The sequence below is a fragment of the Dermacentor andersoni genome, chromosome 10 (genome assembly GCF_023375885.2).
Source record: "Dermacentor andersoni chromosome 10, qqDerAnde1_hic_scaffold, whole genome shotgun sequence".
Lineage (NCBI taxonomy): Eukaryota > Metazoa > Arthropoda > Arachnida > Ixodida > Ixodidae > Dermacentor > Dermacentor andersoni.
The window spans coordinates 46,056,825-46,077,981 of NC_092823.1; the positions used below are offsets into that span (position 1 = coordinate 46,056,825).

The following is a 21,157-nucleotide window of genomic DNA, read 5'->3' on the forward strand; positions in this document are numbered from 1 at the left end:
GTACGTTAACCTTCTCAACGTTGAAGGTTCAACATGACTATGTACGGCTCCCGCGGGGACGCATGATAGTCTGGTCTAGCAATGCAGCCTGTGCTGGAGCTCCGAAGTAGACATTGGAACAGGGCACCTGTCATAAATCACTTCCAAGAATGCCAGCGAATGGACCTGAAGAGTCCTAACAATACATGCTAACAAAAAAAGAATAAAAGCAATAATAAACACTAAAACATCAAGCAAAGCCCTTCTCACGAAGAATTTTGACTTGTCTGACATTAGGATTGAAACAATTTATCGACACGCCGTTTAGCAAACTCAGAAGCGCGTCGCGCATCAAGCATGTATGCAACTGGGATGCTTTTTAACAGTTACGTTATTGCACGCTGCGCCACCGAGCGCCACTGCAACGAAGTCTCGGTGAGGCACATGTATGAGGATATACCCATATAAGATTTTAATAATTTTATATCGCTGGTTTCACCCCGCCCACAGCCGGAGCAACTTTCCTTTTCTTCGTTTTTTTCTGTCATTGAAGAGTAGCACATAAGCAGTGGGGAATACCCAGTAATACATCATCATCATCATCGTCAGCCTGGTTACGCCCACTGCAGGGCAAAGGCCTCTCCCATACTTCTCCAACTACTCAGGTTATGTACTAATTTTGGCCATGTCGTCCCTGCAAACTTCTTAATCTCATCCGTCCACCTAACTTTCTGCCGCCCCCTCCTACGCTTCCCTTCCCTTGGAATCTAGTCCGTAACCCTTAATGACCATCGGTTACCTTCCCTCCTCATTACATGTCCTGCCCATGCCAATTTCTTTTTCTTGATTTCAACTAAGATGTCATTAACCTGCGTGTGTTCCCTCACCCAATTTGCTCTTTTCTTATCCCTTAACGTCACACCCAACATTCTTCTTTCCATAGCTCGTTGTCTCGTCCTCAATTTAAGTAGGACCCTTTTCATAAGCCTCCACGTTTCTGCCCCTAAGTGAGTACTGGTAAGACACAACTTTTATACACTTTTCTCTTGATTGATAATGGCAACCTGCTGTTCATGATCTGAGAATGCCTGCCAAACGCACACCAGCCCATTCTTATTCTTCTGATTATTTCCGTCCCATGACCCGGATCCATGGTCACTACCTGCCCTAAGAAGATGTATTCTCTTATCACTTCCAGTGCCTCGCAACCTATTGTAAATTGCTGTTCTCTACCGAGACTATTAATGATTACTTCAGTTTTCTGCAGATTAGATTTTACAGCCACTCTTCTGCTTTGCATCTCCAGGTCAGTGAGCATGCATTGCAATTGGTCCCTTGAGTTACTAAGCAAGGCAATATCAGCAGCGAATGACAAGTTGCTAAGGTATTCTGCATTAACTCTTATCCCCAATTCTTCCCAATCCAGGTCTCTGAATACCTCCTGTAAACATGCTGTGAATAGCATTGGAGAGATCGGATCTCCCTGCCTGACGCCTTTCTTTATTGGGATTTTGTTGCTTTCTTTATGAAGGACTACGGTGGCTGTGGAGCCGCTATAGATATCTTCCAGTATTTTACATACGGCTGGTCTTAACCCTGATTCCGTAATGCCTCCATGACTGCTGAGGTTTCGACAGAATCAAACGCTTTCTCGTCATCAATGAAAGCTATATATAAGAGTTGGTTATATTCCGCACATTTCTCTATCACCAGATTGATAGTGTGAATATGGTCTATTGCTGAGTATCCTTTACGACATCTTGCCTGGTCCTTTGCTTTACAGAAGTCTAAGGTGTTCCTGATTCTATTTGCGATTACCTTAGTGAATAGTTTGTAGGCAACTGAAAGTAAGGTGAGCGGTCTCTAATTTTTCAAATATTTGGCGTCTCCTTTCTTATGTATTAGGATTCCGGTACTCTCGAGGTCATGAGGCATTGCGTATACAGGGTGGCCAGTAATCCAAATTAGCGTAAATAATATTCATTGAACAACGACACACACCCAAGTACACATACCCAGTGACTCAAGCTGATATCAAACAGGTCCGCTGAAGAGTTGCAGATACATTGTGGTACATGCCCAGCGGTGCATACCCAGTCAACCGAAATTGGGTTAAGAAGGTTTATTGAAGAGCGGCAGATAGCCAGTTGCGCATGCCCAACGACACAAATTCACATCAACGAGGTTCTTTAAGTGCGGAACAGACCTAGCTTCATATACGCAGGGATCCAAGTTGCGTTAAAGAGAGTTCATGGAAAAGCAGCTGATAAGCAATGGCACATACCGGGTATCACAAGCTGTGGTGAAATGGTTTCACTGATGAGCGGCACGTCCGCATTGTCGTATACTCGGAACCTAAGTTGGCCCAACGATTGGTTTCAAACCTGCTTCCCATGTCACACCCGCCTTGGGCCCTAACCATTAAACCATGGATTACCCAGTGATCCAAGAAGGCGGGAACAGGGTTACAGACCATCTACAGACAGCCAACACCAATAGGAAGAAGATCCCCCGAAAAGTGCGTGAAGTGTCCTCAAAATGTCAATCGCTGTATTTGGAATAACGCGGCTTTCTTTGCAACATTCCCGCAATTTGCGAGTGCAGACCTCTGCGGTTGGACTGAATACGCAGCAACTTGGGCGACTAGGTATGTGCTACTGGATGTGTTCCCCAGTAGACCATTTGGGCTGGCTTGCGCAAACAACTGTGCATGTTCCATTGGGTATCTTACCGAACAGCGAACTTGGGCCAGTTGGTATGTGCAACTACGCAAGGGGCATCGGGTAGCCTTGGTCAATCCCCAAGTACTCGACTGGACTGCAATTAGATTGAAACAATGTATCGATACGTCGTATTGCGAGCTCAGAAACGCGTCGTGTTTGAGAGATGTATGCGGCGACGATGCTCTCTAACAGTTCAGTTGCCCATGTCCACATGTGCCACTGTGTCAAGCCGAATCTGAGGCATGAAGTTCATAAGTCCCCAACTAAAAAAAAAACGTCACTCAAGTATGTGAGCTCAAACATGTAAATTGTAGGATGGTAAACACTGTTTCTACCACTACTTGGAGTACCTTCGTTTTGATTTTTCTGCTTGGAGTACTCTTCTGTTAGTAATTTCATTAAAATTGCACTGACTGAATGCACCATACGAAGCTCTATGCCGCACGGTTATGACTGCAGGACATCTTTAGAAGTTTAGTCAAATGTGGCGACGAAAACAGGAACCTGTGGAGGAACAATTATACCACAAAATAGGTGATATTTTATGACATTCAGCGCTCATTCTGTGGCATTTGTTTCTCTGTTTTCTTTTTGTGTCCTCGTTTTATTCGCGCTATTCAAACATAGTTCTACAGATGAACCAACTAGCCATCACCAAGATGTTACTAATGCTCGAGATAGTAACACTGGGGATTCAAGGGTTCTTTTGGAATGGGAACTGCTGCATGTTTTTCTTGTAATACTGAGGTAGCAATTCCACATCATCAACCAGCTTTAGCGGGCTGACAAACAAGACAACTGTGATAAATTTGGCGTATTGCAGATTCTTCAGTATGGTAATATCACCGAGGCATACTATTCACAAAGAAGGGAAATACCATATGTGAATAAATTATTCATTTTGAGCACTTCTTGTTGGAAGGGTAAAACAGGCAGTACTCGTCAACTGTGGTAGTATGAGACATCTTCATTCGCTCATTTGTCCTGTGTTGCCGTTTATTGACCTGTTTCACTTGAGGGTCTCCTTACCTCTAGAAAAGAAAGACAAGTTCTTATGGATTATTCACCCTTTCCTGTTCGTTTTACCGAATACGACATGTTTAATTATTCAATTTGCCAGCTTTCGTTTACTCCGCAAGATATGCGATAACTTCTATATATTTGGCAATACTGCAAGCGAAATGTTGCGCTTCAGCCATTCTATCAACCGTACATTAAGAAAATAAAATACGAGGGCGAATCAGAATGTCTTTGCCCCTATTTTTTTTAGCCAAATTACGGCTGTAAATGCGAAGTCAACATGTCCATCCAACCGGTCAATCTTTCTTGCAACAGCGCGACCTTATCTGCTAGTGGCTCCGCGACACAGTGCTGCTTTCAGTTGTTGAATATGGCAGTTGTGCCTCACACGTCCACGGCTCACAAGCAACAAAGTGTGGCAATCAGAACCCACCGACAAGCTCCGGTCATCTCGCTTTGACGGTCTGGACCACCCACCATACAGTCCGGACCTCGCCCCTGTGATTGCTACGTTTTCGGTGCGCTGAACAAGTTTCCGGCAGGAGAGGGATTCATTGCAAAGATGAAGCAGTCCGACGGTGGTTCCACAGTGAACCGGACGAATTCAACGTCAGGGGCATCTCAAATATAGTGATGCGATAGGACAAATATCTGAACCGGTGTGGGGACTACGTGGAAAATTAGTGTAAGGTAAGTGTGAATAGTGTAAATAGTGTGAAAGTGTAAATAGTGTAGTAGTACGTATAAAACAATTATCAATATGTACCCTACTTTGGATAATAAAAATAGGGGTGAAGACTTTCTGATTCGCCCTCGTATTTGTGCACCATTCGTTTGAAGAGGAACAACCATAAGGCATAAAAAGAGGGAAAATGCATTCGATTGATCGTCATTTTCGTATATCGTACTATTCGCACATGTATTTTATTAGAAAGAGACCTATTTTTTGCGGTAGAATAATGAAGAGAACAATAAGATTACATCTTGCAGGATATATACTCCAAAACATTTTTTTCTACGTTCAGTGTACTAAGGTTTCCAAAAGCACTTATTACTGGAAATATGCAAAATAATAATTGACAATTAATTTTGCACTACGTTACAGCCATACTAAGTCAGATTTCCGACTTTCATTGCGGTAAATGCAAATCCCAGACACCTATAAACCTGAAAAGATGCTCAGTAGACTAGAGTGTCATAAATCATTTGAAGTGAGCATTTTCTTTTGAAGTTTTCGGTTTAATTTCCACTATTTCGTGACGTCTTTGTGCAGAATGTGGTCAAATCGGAAGCAGGACATTGCGACATTTGAACGCTTGGTGGGGCTCTCTTGGCCATCTGCTGTGATTCTACATCGGCACTCAGAATGAGTAACAGCGTACATGGTGACCGAGCAAGCAGCAGCGAGTGACAAAACGTAGCAATGTCCTGCTTTCACGGGATCGCCTTATGCAGCTTGAAGTCACGACAGTTATCTACGAAGAGAGGAAGCTGAAAATAGCCGCAAAAAAATTCAGATATTAAATAATTTCGGGCGCTCGGAGGCTTTGTAATATTTGCTCCTGGAGTGCAGCGATCCAGAACCTTCGTTTATAGTTGAAGCTGAGGAGTCGAAAACATTAAGGCGCTACTCTTTTAAACATATCCAACTGATAATCGGGATTCGAATTTGTTTTTACACTTCGTAAGGTGGAGTCTTTTGTAGTTGCATCTGCAGTACAAGACCCCCGAAAGACCAGAGCATGCCGTGTAAGCTGGCGAAATTATTTAATCGGGCGCTCCTGCCAACCAGTCCAAACACACTAACGAAATCTTGTTATTTCCCCGTACAGTAAACATGCAGCGATATACAAAGGTCTTTAAGTCGCGAGATGCTTGTGTAGTGCGCGGCCTAACGTGCAAGCATCTGCACAGTGTTGAGTGAAGCATTCCTTTCGGATTCAGCTTGCATGTTAGGTGGGTGTCTTGGACAGTCATATAAGGAGAAATGAGGCGCCGGTGCTCGCACAAGTCATTCTGTAGGGCGTAGTGCCGATATCGATTAACCATGTTCTCGGACAATGTGAGCACAGCATTTCTATTGATGGAGGAAGGCAATAATTACGTCGTCTGGAACAACGTGGGCTGAAATTGCTGCATTTACATGCATCAAGGCTAAAGTTAGCAATCGAAATGTTCACGCAATATAGATGTACGTATTGTTTGTAAAGGAACGTAAAGGTTCTGTATACAAGCTTCTACACAACACAGTTCAGTGGCCCCGTAGACATTCGGATTGTTTGTTGACTCCTTTTAATATTGAGAATATTTTATATGTAATTTTATTCCCTCACAACACGATTCCTAATCAGCCCAATGAGGTCTACTGCACAGGTGAGTTGTCTGGAATTGCTAATAACGTCTAATTTTGTCTTCGTTATAATTATCATGCGTCTATCTTATGTCCAAAGCAGGACGAAGGCCTCTAACTGCGATTTCCGATTACGCCTTTCCTGCGTCAACCGATTCCAACTGGCGCTTGAAAATTTCTTAAATTCATCACCCCACTTAGTCTTCTGCCATCCGCGACAGCGCTTCCCTTCTCTTGGTAATCCTATACTGGCCCACTGGTTGTGTAACCTCCGCATCACATAACCTGCCCAGGTCCAAATTTTTCTCTTAATCCCAATTACAATATCAACTATGCCTGTTTGCTCTCTAATCCACACCTCTCTCTTCCTGTCTCTTAACATTACGCCTAACATTCTTCGTTCCATCGCTCTTTGCGCGGTCCCTAACTTATTTTCCAGTTTCTTTTTCAATCTCCATGTTTCTGCCCTATATGTTAGCAACGGTAGAATGCGCTGATTGTACACTTTTTCTTTAACGATAATGGTAAGCTTTCAGTGAGGATCTGACATCGTCCGCCGTATGCGCTCCAACCCATTGTTATTGTTATGTAAACTTGCTTCTCATGATCAACGTCCCTTACGAGTAATTGACCTAGGTAAACGTACTCCTTTGCAGACTCTAGAGCCTGCCTGGTGATCCTGAACCCTTGTTCCCTTGCCCGGCTATTGATTATTATTTCTCTTCTGCCTATTAATCTTCTACTCCACTCTTACACTCTCTCCATTAGGGTCCTCAATCATGGCCCGTGTGTTTTAAACAGGCGTAAATTGACAACATATAGATACGTATCTATATTTTTGCGGCAGTTATTATTGTGCTAAGCATTTCATTAAACTAGAAATAGGCGGGCTGAATAAGGAAGAGCAACTAGACACACATTTGCTAAATTATGCCTGGAAGTGAAAAATAGGACAAAAACCAAAGAAAACAATGTTCTTCTTATTTTTCATGTAATTTCGGACCTTTCCGCTCAAGGTATTAGCTAAGAATGGTAGCTAAGTTCGCCTAGTTGAAGTTTTATAACTTACGAAGGAAATTCAGATTTACCGCAATGTTGAGGGACTTCAAGATTTGAAACCGTCAACGTGAACTAGCATTTACTTACCACGGCATCTTTTCCAAAAGAAGTCGTATGCAAAGTGCCGATGCTGGTCACTGTCACATCCAGTGTAATACAGCACTCGACGCTTCACTCCAAAAAAGTCTTTTCTGAAACCGAACCAATGCTTCTGGCATTCCCCTCCTTCCCTAAGCCAATAGCGGCAGTTCCTTATTCGTATTCTTGGTCTCCTGCCCGGTACTGCAGTTGAGAAGGCAAAAAAAATATTTTATCAGTTATTAAATACAATTAGATCAAAATTTCCATCATCACAATGATCGTAGACAGGTATATAAATGAAAAACGTTAGTTGAACGTTAGTTGACTTTTTTCATTCGAGTTTTGTGCTTGCTATTCTAGCAACATTTCCTCTTCCTTCTTTCAAGGCACTGCCTTCTGACAACATACTCAAGCACATCTAACTTTTATGTTTTAAAAGGGTTGTAAATAAAAAAGTTCTTTATTTTCTTGATCTCTGAGGATACGCTTTGATGCATTGGACCATTCCAGTACAAACTGAACAATGTTATTTATATGAGATGTTTTCTATTTCCGCCTTGAAAGCTATTCTTATATTGACCAAACCATGCTTTACCAATTCTTTATCATTTCGCCACTTCATGTCCTGGCTCTCAGATCTTAAGGTGTGCTTCTTTTTCGCATCATCAGATGTACTGATCTATTGTTGGAGTTCTTCATGATTGATTTTTTGGAAGGAGCCAAATTATTATTATTATTTTAATGTTGGCGGTAATGCTTGTGTCACGATTTTCTTGTGAATAAATCTCCATTGTTAGCGTGCACAAGCTTGCAATGAAAGTGTGTATGCTGCTTTAATCTTTTCTAGAAATCTTGCTTATATTAATGCGTAAAGGGAGCTTTCGTTGAACAGTGTGCTTTGATTGTGCTCAAGTATCGCGAGATATTCACTGACTGGCAGTTCTTTTCTGAACATAAAAAAATGTGCTTTCTCTTCCTTTTCTTCCTCGTGACATACGTGCTATCGAGGCTATTTCCAGGTGACCAACACAGCGTTCCTCAATTCTACAAGGATAACCTTCCCATCATCGGGCTCACAAAACTGTACTGATTTCTGCCAGAGTGACGTTTCCAACTTACCTACGGGGGAATTGTAACAGACGTTGGTCGTGTTTACTCTCACAATCGATAATAAGCAATCTTTATGAAAACAAGCCTATTTAACGATGCATATTGTTACATCTTCAATGCTATAGTTCTGTATATGCTCGGCCACAATGTAGAGTATTGGATAACTTGCACAACGTTCTTCTTGGTTGTTACCACAATGTGGAGGCAACCCACTGAACTTTGTGTATCTAGCCAAGTCGCCTCAGCTTGTAAAAGTAATCAGTATATAAAATTTGTGGTTTCTCGTATTTAAAATTCCATTGCAATTTACCACAAATGAAATGTTACAAGGTGTGTTTGACGAAGAATTCATATATAGCTTGCTTGATAGCTTTCGGCTTCTTTAATGCCTTTTTCTAGCTTTCTACTGAAGCAAGGTTTGGGTACGGGCTGGTGGTATTCCATGGTTTCTACGGAAGATGTTTTTATTGCAGCTTGGCGTACTGTTCTGAAATTTAAACGAGAAAGAAGGAGGTTCACCGAGGGGCCCCATTGTTATTAGTCATATTATAAGAAGCTGACAAACACTGACACCAAGGACAACACGGGGGAAATTACTTGTGCTTAATAAATGAAATAAAGAAACAATATATTCATAGAAATGAAAGTGGATGAAAAAACAACTTACCACAGGTGGCGAACGATCCCGCAACCTTCGTAAACAACTTCACCTGCGGCATGTTGTTTTTTCATTCACTTTCATTTCTATTAATTTATGGTTTCTTTATTTCATTTATTAGGCACAAGTAATTTCCGCTATGTTGCCCTTGGTGTCAATGTTCGTTGGCTTCTTATGCTGGGAACTTTAGTAACATAGCTACCTTGTAAGTGCTAAGCGCTACAGATAAGAGGCACAGAAGCGCCGTGACGAAATTCAAATGCGTTAGCGCTAACTCTCCACTGAATCTTTTAATACTTCAGGGGCTTCTTCTCGACCTTTGGAAAATAGCCATGCAACGCGAAAGAGCAAGCAAAAAACTTTGTGGCGGCGCGACTATCGCGCCCGCAGCCGATGACGAAGACGGCTTGGTTCACGTGCACTGAGCGAGCCACAAAGCGCACCATGCTGATTACAAGGTTCTATATCTACAACACGCAGAACTGTTGACACCATCGCGGGCCGACTTAAATAAAGCGTGGCTGCAGCGGCTACCTCATCGTGTGGCCTCCCACAACTCAAGTGGTTACTTCTACACCCGCTGAACAACTTTTCAAATGCAACGTATGGCATAGAACCAATATTCGAAATTTTGTACAATTTATTTGATTTCATTTCGTGATCTGTTGCTCTTGAAGAAGTAGTCTAAGCAACCGAAGACGATAGCTTATTATACACCTTTGGCCTGGTTCACTAATCTGTACCATTCAATTTTGGAAATTTGGCTCTACTTACTTTAAAGGATGGTCAAGCGGGCCACCTATACTACGACTACACCTGTGTTGCTGAACAGCTCCAGATTCTTCGGACTTCCGACATCAAACACCAAACGCTACATAAGTATTTTCCATGCAAACAATATTCATTAATATACGCTTTCAGAAACATACGCCTTTGGCCCTTCGCTTACATTAACAATATACCCGTGTGCCTTGGTTAATGCTACCCGAGCTATTCAATGTAAAAAAAAAAACTTCCAAACGCGGTACAAGGCACAGTTATAAAGGCCTGCGATGTTTGATCGTCATAGGTATGACAACCCAATACCGTCGGTCTTAAGATTCTACCTTGAACCACATTTTTTATAGTATCTTTGTTTCGGCGCACAGCTTGGATAAAGTTAGCTGGGACGCCCTATATATCGATTGCTTCACCACAATACTTGCTTTTAGCAATGTGACGATATTTTAAGAATTAATCGTGGCATTTAAGAATCGATAGTTCTCACGCTGCTGCTGGCAAGTTGCTAATTTTTGTACATTTCCTTAACCCATCAAAACTGTCTGAACAGGCTTCTGTTTAAATAACAGGGGTTTCGAAAAGGTCGTCAGAGGAAAAGTTGTTTACCGTTCAACGAAACCTGTGCATGTCAGCAAGAACGTTAGGCTGTCCAAGACCGATATTTTACTATATGAGCCTCACAACAACTTCTTACAAATGCTCCATGCACGAGGAAGGCAGAAGTATCTAACTGGTAAATGCCAGACCTCAAAGTCATAGTTTGGTGACTGCGCAAGGCATAGACAACTCCGAACTTTCCGTTATGCCATATCTTTCATCATTATAGAGATAGCTTAAATTGTGTGAACACAGAAAGAGCAAAAGAGGCTATGTACTGCGTTAAAATTGTCAGGCTTTCCGATAACAAAAAACGCGATGTTCACATATTGAACCATACTGGTAAAATAGAATCTGAGTTTTACTTTCTGCAATCAATCTGGATCAGTACTCAGACGCCTTAGCCATTATGAAAAAATTATGAGTGGTGCCAAGCTGACATTCAAAAGCAAGCCTCAAATGTGCTTCTTCACAAAGATCCAATCTTAATCAAAGAATCCTAAGCTGCGAATATTCGGGCAGCCAAAGCCATTCCGGCCACTCTCAAATTGCGGCATAATTCCAGGTTTTCAAAACGCATGTTTCAGACTTAATCGCGTTACAAAGAGGAGCACAGTCATCTGGCGCAGGGAAAGCTTGAAATGTGGGTAGACCCGATTACAAAATTTTGCATATCTCCACTCCTTACTGATACTGCTGCTAAAGATAAGTGCACAGAAAGTACTCACTTGGCGGGCAAAGCTGTGTACATTCCGCTTGATTAGAAAATCTGTTTATATTGTCTGAGCAGACAAATCCTTTAGCACATTTATTGGAGGCCTTGATGAAGCTCCAGCCTAAAAGGACGGTTTCGCAGCCTTCTACTGTGACTGCCTGCAGACATCTGGGGTCTCTTGCATTGAAGCCTGAGAGAGCGGAACAATAGAAAGAACCTACTGTTTTACCATGAAAGTATCATTTTCATAATACGTGTCATATAAAAATTTACGATGCGTGGCTGTCTCAGAGCGAGGGGCAAATAAAGTTGATTCTATGGACACACACACAAATGCATGTAAGTATGCCTTGTGTATTTTTAGGTCCCAAAATTTTTAAAAGTTGCCGGTTGCAGATAGCACAACTTTAGAACTTGATCTAAATTACTCGATGAAGAGGACATTCTACGAGAAATAGAAATGATTAATTAAATATAACATATGCATGATGATTAACTTTTTAATTAATTACCTTACGAAACATATTCTTTATTTTATTTTAGAATTACTGCCAGCTTTCACAGAAGGCCTTAGGCAGGAGTGGCAAGTACATAGCAAAAAAACCAAAATGGACAACAAGAAAAAGAACCAGCTTAACAATACGTGAATCAAGCAAACCATACACAATAAAGAACGAGAAGCAGTCTAATAACACGTGTACATAAGAAAATCAGACATGATCCACCCGCTCAAGGAGCTGGCCTGCGGCGAAAAAAAGAAATAAGTCGAATGACCTGCCCGTCGGTACGCTGTCCGTACAGTAAATGTGACGAAAATCTAAAAATACAATAAAAGAGCACTTGCATATGAAACCGAACGAACTAAAACAATGAGCATTATAGGGACACTACACAGGAACAGATTATAACCAGTGTTTGACATAGTAGTTCTGCGGAAACCCGCAAGGTGGAGAGAAGTAATGAATAAAGGGAAAAACAGACATCCACCCGTTCGTAGCAATTGTTCGTTCGTTCCCTTTATTCATTATAACTAGTGGTTCAATTGCATTGAAACACTCGAAAATCTCCCAAATCCCATTTCGATAAAGAAATACAAAAGAAATAAGTATAGGAGAAGTGTGTAGAAGAATACCGGGAATAAAAGTAGACAAATTAAACCACAGGGACCAAAAACACACGAGCCGATGAAAGACGGTGTCTCAATTTTGATAAAAGACTCTCAAGTCAGGCATTCCACAGTATCAGAAGGAAACTGTCCTAGGAAAGAAAGAATTCTTATAAGCGTAGGTTTTACAAGTGCATCCTTTCAATTGTTTTGCAATGATTTCCGCTCGTAATCCGCCGAATAACTTGTTCGATATATAGGCTATTGCTTATTCCCAGTTTGTTAAAGTATAGCAGATGCATATACTTAAGTCGTTCATAAAAGCGTCGTAAATCTAAAGAATCTAATTTAGCTTCTTGTACGAGAGCGGTTGCCGAACTGTGCAAACTTTAGGAACTATATACGAATCTGGCTGATTTTTCTTGGATATTTTCGAGTTTGTTAATTTTAGTCTTATTATAAGGATCCCCTAAAACCGAAGCATATTCAAGTATGCTTCGGTTTTACCGGATCCTTGTACTAAGAATAACACTAACAAACTCAAAAATTCAAGTAGTGGCCTGATGAAAGTCTTGTGCGACAGAAGTTTTACCTCTTGGGTGGACTGCCGAAAAGTTCTCAAATAACCGAGTTTTTACATAGCCTATTTTTTCAATGTAACGCACATACTCATTCCTTCTAAGATCACTGGTTAGAATTCGCTTGCAAGTCTACGAATGATAGCCGAAAACTCCACAAGGAGTATCCACGTGCAACAAATTTGCCGGACTATTTCGAGATATTATTTTCAGTGTGTGATGAAATGCATTGGCGTTCTACTGCATACAATGCTCATAAAACCATAGACATCAAGATCAAATAAGCTGCGTAGGTCCTCTATTGCAAACATCGTTATTAACCCACACTCTCTAATCTTAGCGGACACATTACTCAATGCCTTCCTCTTAATTTAGTCAAATATAGGCAGGGCGGCTTCAATATTTCAATGAGATATCGAAGAAACGTCACATCACAAATCAGTAAAAAAGTCAGAAATGGAACGATGGTTCAAAAGATTTCACAATGCTTTTTTTCCCGCTTGACATTCCCAAATTTGCGTCAAAGTGAACTTAACAACGGCCATATTTTCGCGCAATTTCAACTCAGTGTCTTTTGCCATTGTTTTATGACTACCAGAAACATTGTGCATAATAGCAGAGGTACATTCTGGACCATTTGTATGGGTACCTTTATACAAAAGCTACATTTAACCTAAAGCAATAAATTTTTTTTTCAGTTACAACATAACAAGCTTGCTCATTTATCCAAAATCAGGAAAGGGGCTGACAGATACCACAAATACTTCATACCACAGACACCGTTATAAAGCTTATAAACAGGGATAAAATGCCTCAGAAAGGGTGACCAACGTTTTGATAGGAGGACCTATCTTCGTGAAAAGCGGCTTTGTTATCCTCGACATGTTAGTTTCAAAGGGTTAGTGCAGTGACGTCACGTGCGGTTGTTGTCGGTGGCGGTTGGTTATAAAAGAGGCTTCATAGATAATGAGCGCTGTCGCCTCACGTCTGTGAGCGTGGTTCCCAAGACGAGGGGACAAGAGCGGGAGAGTTGTGGGAAGGCGGGGAGAAAAGAAAGAAAAGGAGAGAAAAAAAATGGAGGAGGTGACACCAAGGGGGAAACAAGAGAAAAGAAAGAACAAGAAAAAAAAGGGGGAGGCATGGGAGGGCGTTGGGGAAGCGAGAGGTTAGGGAGCATTCAGGGGTGTCGTTGGCGGCACGTTTTTGTGGCTTGAGAAGGGCCGGTCAGGCTGTCAGTGCGCGAGTAACGAAAAGCCCCCCCCCCCCCCCCCCCCCCAAAAAAAGAAGAAAAAAAAAATACATGAGTTGAAAGAGTGACTTTCGTAGCATAGCAGCAATGCGTCGAGTAATTTTGAAGTGGTTAAGATGGCGACAAGGAGTCCATGGTGCAATGCATGGGGTAACTGGAAGGCAGCGGCATGGTCTTTCAAGGGACGTTAGCCCCAGTAGCTCAGCGTAGGTGCCGTTACGGCGGTATAGAGAAATGGCGATACCCTGTGTGGCTGAGGCGCCAAAAAAGGTATAGTGATGTCTGGGACTTTGGAATGGGTTGGTGAGGTTGTTTCAAAAAATATATAATAAAAACAGATAAAAAATAAACGAGAGGGTGGGAAACGAAACCGGAATAACAAATATGAGGGTGACGTGCCCAGAAGCGGGCGGGGGCAGGTGTCCATGGGAAAAGGGGGTCGTACAGTTGATACAAACGCAAGAGCATGAACGAGTATAATAAATTGAGTAGTAGGCAGGAAAAAAATTACGAAATTCTAGGAATAGGTGAGGTTAAGAATTAAGGTTAGCCGGTGGCATAAGGTGTTTTGTGCCTGCGTTCACGATGTGAGAATTTCAGATTTAAGTTACCGCTTTTAAAGATTCTACTTCGCCACGTGCCAAATTATTTCCCGTCGGGTGTAGGCAATTCAACTTGTGTATGAGGTATGATTCCGTATATTTCCTTTCGCGAGGTGAACGGAAATTTGTTTCTAGTATATAAAGCCTTGCTCTGTCGAATATAAGACCATGTTCATTAAAGTGGCTGGCTCCTGCTTTGGGTAAATTGTGTTTTGTGTCCGCGCGGAGACCGTTGAATCTTGTATGAATTTCTTGTCCAGTCTCAGCTATGTATTGCTTGCTAAAAGCGGCACATTCTAGACAGTAGACAACATTGCTTGATGTGCAGGTAAAATCCTAAGTTACCTTGTGTGCGTAATTCGACGCTGTACTTTTTACTGTAGTAGTAGATTGAACATGTTTACATGTAGAGCACATGGGGTGGCCACAGGGACCGGTTCCAAACTTCGTCTTTGTTATTGGTTTGGCATGCACAAGAATATCTTTAAAATTAATGTTGCGTCTGTAGGCTACTCTGGGCGGGTCGGGAAAATCTTAAGTTCCTGGTTGCTGGCAAGAATTGGGCAGTATTTACTGAGGATTTTATTCACGTTTGGGAGTGCCTTTGACAATTTAGTAGTAAGAAAAGGCGCTGTTGTTCTTGTGATCCTCGGGCGGGGCTTGAGGACCTCGGCTCGATCAAGCTTGGTAGCAACGGTGTATGCTTTTCGAAGGTCACTTTTTGGGTGGTTTCTGTTTGATAGGGTTTCTTTAAGTGATCCAGTCTATCTATGTAGTCATGGTGTTCAACGCAAATGCGACGTAGTCGTGTGGCTTAGCCTTTAAAGATGCCTTGTTTGCAATGTCTGGGATGGTGGCTCGTATATTCTAGGTACTGTTGTGTGTCGAAAGGTTTCCTATACAGTGTTGTCTTTAGCGTGCCATTGTCAATTATATTGTTCTGTCCAGAAAGTTTATGTGCTGAGTTCAGGATTCTAATGTGAATTTTATTGTTAAATGAAAAGAGTTTAGAAATGCTACATACTTATCTAGACTGTCATGACCACGTCCCCCTATTATGAATATGTCGTCTATGTATCGTAGGTATGTGTGGGGCTTGTCAGTGCAGTGTGATAGGAAATCTCTTTCAAGAATCCCCATAAATATGTTCAAGTAGATTGATGAAAAAGGCCTACCTATGCTTGTACCATGTATCTGTAGGTGGTGTGCATTGTGTTTAGACAGCGCTTGTTTTATCGAACGTAAACCGTCAGGCATTGGAATGTTGGTGTACAGAGCCGTGATGTTTAGTGTTGCGAGAATTATGTTGTGAGGTAGTGTGCCTGTAGTATTAATGTCCACCGTATTTCTTAACAGGTTGGGCGTATCTTGTACAAATGACGGAAGTCCTTTTGGCAAGTAACCAAGGAAGTGGTTAAGGAATGTGGAGATGCTCTATGTCGGGATGTTGTTTGATACTATCGGGCGACCTGGGTAATAGCGGTGAATTTTCGGAAGGAGGTAAAAACGCCTGGCAGATTAGTGGCTTGGTTTGAGAAATTTGTATTCCTACCGTGTTATCGATTCATCTGCCAAAAGGAATTTTTGCCTGTTGGTAATTGTCACTGTGTAGGATAATGTCGGATTGTTATCTAGCTTACGGTTATGTTCTGGCTTGTTTAGTTGTCTGTAAGCCTCGTGCTTGTATTTTTCTACTCGCCGTATAACCATACATGCGCCCTTATCTGCTTCTTTAATAACAATGCCATTCCGGCCACTAAAATTTGAAATGATATGACTCTCTGACGCAGTTATATTTTTAGGTCGTTTGGATGTCTTGGATTGGCTTATAATTTCTTTACTGACAGTATTAATGTATATGTCAAGTTTTATGGCTTGTCCTGGTTAGGGAGCCCAAGTGAATTGGGCTCTAAGTGGTGTCGTCCCGGTGTCTGGTGTGTTGTTGTCTGCGAAAATGTCTCTAATACGCATTCGTCGGAAAAATTCTGAGAGGTCCTTGTGAAGCTCGAATTAATTTATTGTGATGTTCGTGGGACGAAAGTTTAGGTTCTTGCTGAGCACGCCCATTTCCTTTTGACTTAATGTTTTTGAAATGTATACAACATTAGAGTGGTTTAATTTTATGGAAGTTTCCGTCACATCTGGTATTTCTAAACTCGAGGTCCCTCTTGTTGGCGTAAGGTGGCTGTTTGCCTGGAAGGTTGTTTTTTTATTAAAGTTTGCTTTCTTCCTTTGTTGTTGAACAGATTTTCTAGACTGTTTTTCGTCGTAATGCTGTAAATCTTTCTTCTCATCTGGTGTCCGAGCTATGTTCAGAAGTATGGGGCGAAAACTTTCGATTTGTTCTTCGCCGTGTTCCTTGATGATATTCAAAAGTTAAAGTGAGGCATTGTGCAATGTTGTTTGCCAGTTTGCACGATGGTGTTGTGGCAGTGTTCCTAGAGCTGGTACAGCCTTCAGTGTTAGACCTTAAGAGATTATATTTTTCTCTGCGTAGATTGTGTAGGTTTGTGTAGGTGTGGGTGTAGGCTCGCATGTTTTTTTGGTAAGTTTAAAGCTAACGTGCCTAGGATGACGAGGCCGCCTTTGACGAGGATAGGTCCTCCTGTCGAAACGTTGGCCAGCCTTTCTGAGGCACCTTATCCCTGTTTATGAACTTGCTAATTTAATAAATTATAAGCATCATGCCTTCCGTACTTGAACGAGTAAACTGTGCAAAAGCAACTGCGTGCATTAGTCAGCGCAGAAAATTAGGTGGTGAGTATTCAGCACGTATATTCAAAGCAGATAATTAACCTGCATAATTAAAAATTTCAGATCGTGCTGCCCATAGACGCGCCCCCATTACAAGAAAAATACGAATCTCTGCCAAGTTTAGTCCGCACAGGCAAATGGAGAAATTTTAAAGCGTTGCACATATGGCCTCTCAACGGCCCGAAAACTAATGGTTTAGCAATTTTTCAGTCAGGCTCTAATTGGTCCAAAATCTCCTAAATTTGCCTGCAGATAGGCCCTATTCCTCGCGACACTTTGTGAAATATAAAGCCTGTGAGTTTCATTGTTTCTTCAGGAAACAGTAAGTACTGCAACCTAACCTTTTCGAGCACCTTCAAAGCCGCTGTAGTCGCACGAACAGCTTTGCTGTAAAAGCGCCCACACCCAAGCGCTCCAACTATCACGTTTGAATCACTGATCACTACGTTCCCTTGAAAAAGCAATATGGGGTTTTACGCGGCAATACCACTTTCTAATTCTGAGGCACGCCGTAGTGGGGGACTCCGGAAATATAGACTACGTGGGGTTTTTTAACGTGCTCCTAAATAAAAGTACACTGGTGTTCTCGCATTTCGCCCCCATCGAAATCCGGCCACCATGGCCGCGATTCGATCTCGAGACCTTGTGCTCAGCAGCCCAATACGTTCTCTTGAGCTAACTGCCAATATTCATCAATTTACTTCGAATAAAATACGGCACACAAGAAACACGAAGTGCTTACATTGTGGCTTTTCGTGTGTCGTATTGCTTTTTCGTCTGCGCTCTGTTAAGTGGTCGTGCATCTTAGGCTTCCTGAAGATATCACGCGTGACACTTCAGTAAACACAGTCGCGTAAGCAAGATTTTTCGTAGAACGCACTACGCTTTGTGGCTGCTATGTGTTTTTATGAGGTATAGTAAATATATACGCATTTCTTATTCCTACAAGACCAGCTTGGCATGGCGCAACTGAGAAAGAGGTCGACAACTGTGTTCTGAAGGTGAAAAACTTGGCGGACGCTTAACCTTTCCCTTTAATAGTAGAAAGCAATTGCATTCAAAGATCCCTGACAGCTTCTCACGCTTCCCGGAAAGTAAAGCGTATGTAACCATAATGTTTACCGGGAAACGCTTGCGGCGAACGCTATGCGCGAAAGCAGGCTTTGTGGTCGAAACGCGGCCTTTTGCCGGGGCCGCGATGCGGCTGAGGCGAGCGCCACCTGGAAGTCTTTCAAGGAAGCGGGCGCATTGCACCGTGGACTCTTGAGATAATTTTGCCGTCTCTGGTCTGTTCATTGTAGAAACGCTCGTAAAGGGGTTTCTTTGAGTTTTCGCGTAACATAATTATGTTTTCTCATATATTCAAATGACAATCCGAGAGATATCATGTCTTTAGGTTTTGTAAGTCGAATTTTTGAATTTTTTCACGTAATTTAGGCTGAGAAATTCAATTAGTTCAGTGAATTGCTAGCGTCCCATGAGCGGCCTGGATATGTGTGGTTTGAAAATATATTTGCTGATGCGACGTCTGACGCCGGACGTGGGACGCCGGAGTTTCTGCCACACGGACTCCTTAACGGGCCCTTCACCAGGCCCCGCAGTAAGTTTTGGTTATACACTGAAAGTTCTTACACGTCCACTAGGGAGCGTTCTGTCGATCAAATTTTTTCATATCGGCTTATTAATAGCTGAGATAAAAATATTTCAGTGCCGCGAACCGAAGATTTCAGCAGGCGGGCTCCACTGCCACGCAAGACGCTCTCTCCACTTGTCCCACCTAGCCAACGCAAGCGCAATTCTTTCCCTGCGTTCTCCCCTACCGGACCTCGAGGATCGCGTGACGCATATGTCACAAGCTACGCATTCATAAAATTTTTTTACTCGCTTTTTTTTTTCGGCGCTACGCACTTCCGCTGACGGCGTCGAGCGCCGGCTGTTGTCTCGTTCGCGCAGCGCACGATTTTGCGCGCTATGCACGAGGAGACATGGCTAGCGGCATAATTCAGTGCTACATGAAAACCGAAGCAGAACAAGCGGAACGCAGAGCATGATCACGTGCTGGAACACGGTAGGAAATGGCATAGTTTCTGTTCCTGAGGACGTGACCGTGCGGCCGTGGGATCAAGCACACGAAGCGGAAGTATATCTCTCTTGCTTCGGTGTGAAGTAAAACAAAATAAAGACACCCAGACATTCCGTTTGCGTGTTTTATTATTTCTCTAATCTTCAATTCGTCAATTCAAGCAACAGATCACACAGATAACAGATGTTGTCTGGAACAATTATCGAAGTGACGAGTCACCACGAGCGACGTCACACTACGGACACCAGTATGTAGGCGCAGGTACACGAGTACGTCATCCTCCGGCTTGGAGCGCGGCGGCCGCGAGAAGGAAAAACGGCGTTCGGTTTTAAATTTCTTATCTTTCCGCGGCGCGTAGCGAGGCAATACATTGCAGACACGAACGTTATCGCGCAATGTGTCATCGCGAAAGCTCAAAAAGACAAGACCTGGTGAGGGTCCCTTTAAAGCTATCGCGTTAAAACGCACGCACACATGCAAAGAGGCAAGACCATCTAGATAATGGCTGAGCGCGCGTTAACGGGCTCCGAGTTTTGCAACGATAATCCGAAACCTTCCATCACGTAGCTCATTGTGGAGCATCGGACGTCAAAGAACACAAGTAAATTTTTTATGCCGCTACCGTTAAGATTGAATCTCCTAATCTCCCAGTTTCTACTGATGTATTGTGCATTTTACCTGCATTAAATTTTAAAAAATGATGTATTCACTCACTTACCTCTAGCAAGAAGTTGACCCGGTAAGAAACATGCAATGACAACAAGCTGTAGTCCATATTCCCAGCTCATTTCTGTTATTCCTTGTACGCCGTCGTTGTGAATACAAGAACACTCAGCCTGCTCGCTTGATATGCACGCGTTTAAGCTGCAAAAGTAGCCAACACACCGGCTGAGTGGCCAGAGTCAATGTACAGGCAAACAACGGTTAAGACTCACACCGGTTATGTCCTCCTGTTGAGCTCGGTGGCCCACTTCTATCTGAAGATTTTACTAAATCCGATGCGGCGTCTCTAGAGAGAGAGAGTGTGTGTGAAGGAAGTGGCCGCCCTATGTATTATAGAGCCGGGCCCTTAGGTTCAGAGGTTTCGAAACACTTGAATTCCGTGTTACGTCACAATAAGCGTAACTGAGTTTGATCTCTAACGTGCTTTCACGCAAGCGACTAGAAAAATGCTTGCAAAGTAGCCGCGTATCATTGCGATTGCGCGCGAGATTTTTGTTTTTTATGACTCTTTGCTAAACGTCACCCGCGAATTTCGCCGCAATTGTGTTTCGTGCTACCAGCTTGCCCGTAAGACCTGCTTTCGTCGCAGTGCAACACCTGTGTGGCGTGGGCAGACGAAGACAGGTGAATGGGCATGAAAGCTGGGGCATACAACTTGGTTAGGCTTAGGCTATAACGCTCTCTCCAAAAACGGGATGCAAGAATCGCGAACAACTCTGAGCATTACAACCCTAGCAAGCCTTTGGTCCACACAGCATTGATTCCACCCTTCGACCTCTCGCGGAAAATAAAACTAACTTTCGCACCACTGTAAAATACAATAATCAATTTCATTTCTAGTTATCTTGCGCGCCATATCGTTGTACTAAAAACTACGTTTTGTAAATTTGAATGTTCCTCCTACCAATAATGCACAGCCACGATAAAAAGTATGCGAATCAAGGGTTGTGTGAAAAGCCTAATTTATTCACAACTCAGAATGTCAACAGAA

The 21,157-nt window shown here is 42.5% G+C and overlaps 1 long non-coding RNA gene across 2 annotated transcripts; it reads right to left on the minus strand.

The window, feature by feature from the left end:
* Nucleotides 1–3,577: 3,577 nt before the first annotated feature.
* LOC126543133 (uncharacterized) lies at nucleotides 3,578–20,604 on the minus strand. Of its 2 annotated transcripts, XR_011890742.1 has the most exons (5): nucleotides 20,381–20,604; nucleotides 20,162–20,307; nucleotides 11,086–11,262; nucleotides 7,219–7,413; nucleotides 3,578–3,733 (listed from the first exon to the last, which is right to left on the minus strand). It is a non-coding gene; the product is annotated as an uncharacterized lncRNA (long non-coding RNA). The 2 variants fall into 2 exon arrangements; XR_011890741.1 differs by having other exon boundaries at nucleotides 20,162–20,602.
* Between the last annotated feature and the right edge of the window lie 553 nt (nucleotides 20,605–21,157).